Raw genomic sequence first — 5,959 nt, 5'->3', positions numbered from 1 at the left:
GAGAGAGAATATCAGTTAATCAGGAGAGTCCTCTGTTCTTGCAAAGAGGAAGCAGTGATCATGAAGCACTGTTTAGTAATATCAAATCAAATAAAAGGAGCATAGACCTTGATTTATAATATGCTTTCACTCGCAATACCCAAGATACAACTCACAGACAACATGAAGCTCACGAAGAAGGAAGACCAAAGCGTGGGTGCTTTGGTACTTCTTAGAAGGAGTAACAAAATACTCAAGGGAGCAAATATGGAGCAAAGTGTAGAACAGAAAGTGAAGGAGAGCCTGTCTGGAGACTGCTCTACCGGAGTATCCATCCCATGTGCTGTCACGAAAGGTAGACGCTGATGTAGATGCCAAGAAGTGCATGTAGATAGGAGCCTGATATATCTGTGTCCTTAGAGGTCTGCCAGAGCCTGACATATACAAAAGCAGATGCTCACAGCTAACCATACAACTGATCAGAGGGTTCCCAATGGAGGAGGGAGAGAGAAGACTGAAGGACCTGAAAGGGTTTGGAGCCCCATGGGGAGAGCAACAATACCAACCAACCAGAGCTCCCAGGGTCTAAACCACCAGTCTGGGAGCACATAGGGAGGGAACCATGGTTCCAGCTGTATATGTAGGGGAGGATGGCCTTGTTGGGCATAGGTGAGAGGAGGTCCTTAGTCCTGTGAAGGCTGGATGCTCCAGTATGGGAGAATTCGAGGGTGGGGAGGTGGGAGTGGGTAGGTGGGGGCACATTCTCGTAGAAGCAGGAGGAAGGGGGATGGGGTAGGCGGTTTCTGGGTGGGGAGAATGAGGAAAGGGAATAACATCTGAAATGTAAATAAAATATCCAATAAAAAATTAATTAAAAAATGTGCTTTCAGTTTGGTAATTTGGAGAAATCAATACATTGGAACTGAAAAGAAATACAGGCTCAATGTTTAATACTAGACAGTAAATAGGAGGTTAGAAAGTATTATCAAGGTCCACCTAGAAGAGCTTTGCATTGTGGGAACTCCTTCCTTTCTCGCTCCCTGGCCATCATGGCGGCTGCTCTTGGTTGGGGGCTGTTTTGCACCTAAGTCAGGAAGATGGTGGCTGCAAAGAAAACGAAAAAGTCTCTGGAGTCGATCAACTCTAGGGTCCAGCTTGTTATGAAAAGTGGAAAGTACGTGCTGGGGTACAAACAGACTCTGAAAATGATCAGACAAGGCAACGCGAAGTTGGTTATCCTTGCCAACAACTGCCCAGCTTTGAGGAAATCTGAAATAGAATACTATGCCATGTTGGGTAAAACTGGTGTCCATCACTACAGTGGCAATAATATTGAATTGGGCACAGCTTGCGGAAAGTACTACAGAGTATGCACACTGGCTATCATTGACCCAGGTGATTCTGATATTATTAGAAGCATGGCAGAGCAGACAGATGAGAAGTGAACAAGAAAGTTTTCCTTTAATAAAACTTTGCCAGAGCTCCTTTTGAAAAAAACCAAAAAGTATCAAGAAAGCCTGTCTTATTCTTTTACCAAAAAAAAAATATATATATATATATATGGAAATGAATCAGGTGTCAGTCTGGGATGAAGATGACAATGTGATGAAATGTTTGCGGATGTCTGAGGAGGAAAGCAAGGAGAACAGAAGAAACAAGTCACAGCAAGGAAGGAGGCCCCAGCACCTTTGTGCTACATTTCAAGAGAAGAGTTCTCAGAATCTGGAAGCATGGCTATGAGAGTTGAATGTATCACTTTGTGGAGGGCGGCACAGAGGGAGTAGGTGGAAAGAGGAGGCAAGCTTGTCTTCAGGAATAAGACACAGAATGAAAAGCGTGGCTAGAAATGTCCCTGTTTGTCATTAGGCAGAGTTAAAGAATTAAAGGCAAACGCAGGACCACCAGGTAGCTCTGCAGTGTACCTGGGTGAAGGAGAGACATTTGCAATGGGATAGCCTCTGTGGATTTTCCTTCACATAAAGGAGCCACCCCAGGCTTCAGAGCTGTGAAATTGAGCAGTAATTTCAGCAAATGTGACATGTAATGACTCAACTCGGGTGAGTACCTTTCAACATAAAAAGAAAGGGAATTAAGGATGTAGTAAGAGAGCAGTTTAATATTCATAGGGTGTAGGTTAAAACAGAAAGAGCAGATGTTTTAAATCTGAGATCAGAAAGATTATAAATGATAACATTAAAAATGAGGTAGGCCACGATTATGAAATAAGGGCTGGAGGGGCCAGTAAGGTTTAGTCAGTATGCGGTGGGGCTGATGGATTTCAGACCACTCTGATGTGTGAAAAAAACGAAAGACATTGTGGCCGTGACAGCAGATGGCTCGAGGGGGGTGTCAGCAATTCCCACATGTACAGCTTTGGATAACATTGTCCATGTAGAACTTGAAGACACCTAAATTGTAGCTGGACTTGCAGCGAGAAGGCAACTATCGAGTAGGGACTACGTACTCTACATATGTGGTGATGTAAATAGGTTTTTAGAGGATAAGAGGAATAGGAATGATTGGAATTGGAAAATATTTTTTTTTACATGTGTGTGTCAAAGGAGGCCTTGAGAACTGAAAGAATATTTATGTATCTTGCTTCAAGGTACAATGCAGTGTCCATAGGATAATGAGTAGACATTTTGAGGACTGATAGTACCTATAGGAAGAGGGGGAGTGTGATACAAATTAGCACATGAACCATTTAAAAATAGATTATGGAAATGAGGGTTATTTCTTTGTTTTTCATTCTTTATTGAGTTGTGTTTTGTAGGCTGTTCTATGGGCTGTAGTAAGAATATCTGAAGACAAGAGGAATGGTAGAAAAGAAGAAGTGCAAAAGTAACCATGAAACTATAGGATTATACGGTACTATAGTATCACGAGGAAGGAAGTAAAGAGGCCAGGAGGGAGTGGGATAATAGCAACTGCTCCACCATATATAGACCTCCAAGGCAGGAGGAGGGAGGGCTGAAGTGAGCAAGGCAAGATGGTCATTGCAAGGTGTGAGAGCACATTGTGTAGGACCAGGGTGTGTGCGCATGTGGGGTCAGCAATGCATGACCTGTGTGTGTGCCTGCTGGTACTCTGAGGGTATTGCAATGTTTTGTGATGAAGTTGAAATATAGCAGCAGCAGGTACATGATTGGTATATTTGGGTTGCCATTGTGGGGGTTGAGTTATCTATATGCAAGCGCACTATGTTTAGATTTGTGTTGAAAGAGAAAACATGGTAAAAGCTTGGGATGAGAAATAAACAGATAGGCGATGGTGAGGAGGAGTATTCACAAACTGATACACCAGGACACACAGAGAGAGAATGGACCATGGAAGGAAATACCAGGTGGAGATACTTAGCTGAATGGTGGCTCAAATTGTCACAGAGGTTGAAAAATCATTGCAGTATTTCACATTTAACAACACCAGTCTAGGGATTGAATTGATGACTCAGAAGTTAAGAGCACTGGCTACTCTTCCAAAGGACCAGAGTTCAATTCCCAGCACCCATATGACAATTGGCAACTGTCTGTAATTACAGTTCTAAGGGATCTGACACTTGTATACAGGCATACTTGCAGGTAGAACAGCGCACATAAAAACCCCCACCAGTCTATGATTATTACATTAAATACAATTCAGGTTTATGGGTCTATAGTATATTACAATAGAACTATCTATTAAAGAGTTGGAGGGAAAAGCCCAAAGTTAAGGAAAAAGATGAATTTGGGTGGAATCTATGCTTTAAAATTAATGGAGTTAAAATTAACTGGCAAGGATAATGGATGAAGAACATATTGTCCTTAGGAGAATATGAAATACATGAAATATGAATGTCCTTAGGAGAATATGAAAAATGAAATATGGAACCATGTGCAGACCCCAGAGGCACCTGGACCTTCAGAGTGGCTGAAGAAGATTGGATAAAACAATAAAATAGGGAGGAGACGACCAGCCTGAGAGAAAAATGAAAAGGGAGAAATTGTTCTCACAAATACAGATCAACAGAGTAGCAGGAACTTGTTGAGTCTGAATTTTTACCTTAACTTATATGAATTCATGGCAACCTTTCCCTGTCTCCTGAATGCAGATAGAAGATACCAATTCAGTGTCACGTAACACTGGCTATAAGCCATGAGCTTGAAAGAATGCACTGAATCCCCCTGTGTTATGTCCAATGCTACTGACACTGGCGATGCTTGAAAAGGCTAAGCATTGAATCTCTCAAGTTGTCTCTGTGATTCAATTATAATAAAAAAATAATGTAGTGGTAGATATTCTACTCCTGTCTATGTATATCCTCTAATTTTATCATTTGTTTGGCAAAATATCCTGTATTTCGTATTTCCATCCATGGCTATCTCTTGGTAGCTGGCTTGATGTATTAACATGAACAGTCATCCTCATGTCATTCCCTATCCTGTATCTTTCTCAGCCCAAGCTGCTACCTCACTTTCTTTTTTAAATACAGATGAAGCGTAAGGCACCATCCCATTTATTTATTGGTAATGCAATGCAATAAATAATGTTTGAACTTTACTTATAAATGTTATAGTATATCTTCTAGGCAGAAAGTGCTAGATCAGAAGATACATAAATACGGGGCTGGGAGATAGCACAGTTCATAGAGTGTTTGCTTAGCATGCATGAAGCCCTGGGCTCAGTTGCCAGTACCACATCATCTGGATGTGGGGGCATACACTCGCAATTCCAGGACTCAGGAGCAAAAGGCAGGAGGACCAGAACTTCAAAGTAATCTCTGACTATGTAGCTTGAGGTTAGCCTCTATGAAACCCTGTCTCAAATATATATCGTGTAAAATATTACTGTTAGTATAATTTTTTTAGAGTAAACTGCCAGGCAAAATATATTCTATAAAATTATAATGATCTATATTTACCTTTAACTCAGTAATACATAGAACATTAGAACTGATAAAAATATTTGATACCTGGATTTAAGAATATCACATTTATAAATAGGGTTTAAACATGATTTTTGCATTGTATTAGTAATAGATAAATTGAACGACACCATATGCTTCATCTGTGTCTAAGAAAGAAAATGTGAGCTGGTAATGGTGGTGCATGCCTTTAATCCCAGCTCTTGGGAGGCAGAGGCAGGTAGATCTTTGTGAGTTTGAGGCTATCCTGACCTGCAGAGCAAGGTCCAGGACAGCAAATAGATTACTCAGAGAAAACCTTTTTTTTAAAAAAAAACAAAAAACAAAAACAAAAAACCCAAAAAAACAAAAATAAAAAAAAAGGGGAAGAAGAAGAGGAGGAGGAAGAGGAAGAAGGGAAGGAAGAAAGAAAAGGAGAAGGGGAGAGACAGAGAGAGAGAGAATGTGATAACAGCTTGGGTGGAAAACAGGATACTGAAGGACATGACAGAGACTGTTCATGTGTTGATTCATCAGACTAGTTAGGAAGAGCTAGCCATGTAGAAATAACAAGTTAAGATACTTCACCAAATAAATGATATAATTGAGTTACACATACCTAGACATGAGCAGAGATAATATGTACTACTACATTATTTTTATTATGATCTCTCTCTCTCTCTCTCTCTCTCTCTCTCTCTCTCTCTCCCTCTCTCCCTCTCTCCCTCTCTCCCTCTCTCCCTCCCTCCCTCTCTCTCTCTCTCTCTCTCTCATACACACACACACACACACACACACACACACCATAGTTTTGATTGATATTGGTAAACTGGTATCTTTTTCTCTTTTCTAGCCAGCCTTTGAATAGTGTTTTCTCCTTAAACCCTGCCTGTTTCCTGTAAGAGCTTATGTGTTCTGTAGGACCCCCTGAGGTTTTTATTCTTACCTGTACTTGCTCTCTCTTCTTTTCAGAATGCTCTTTCTTGCCTAGAGCTTTTTTACTAGATGTTTCCTGTGGTTACATCATCACCTTCCAAGCTCCACATGATTGCTCTTCCTGCTATTCAGATCTCAGTTCACATATTACTTCCTTAGCAAACA

At 40.8% G+C, this 5,959-nt stretch overlaps 1 pseudogene; it reads left to right on the top strand.

The window, feature by feature from the left end:
* Positions 1–1,076: 1,076 nt before the first annotated feature.
* On the top strand, positions 1,077–1,459 carry LOC114611551 (annotated as a pseudogene).
* Positions 1,460–5,959: the final 4,500 nt, after the last annotated feature.

The sequence above is a fragment of the Grammomys surdaster genome, unplaced genomic scaffold (genome assembly GCF_004785775.1).
Source record: "Grammomys surdaster isolate TR1022 unplaced genomic scaffold, NIH_TR_1.0 126115, whole genome shotgun sequence".
Taxonomy (NCBI): Eukaryota; Metazoa; Chordata; class Mammalia; order Rodentia; family Muridae; genus Grammomys; species Grammomys surdaster.
Note: the sequence above shows the minus strand (reverse complement) of the source record. Positions and strands in the feature narration are given on the sequence as shown.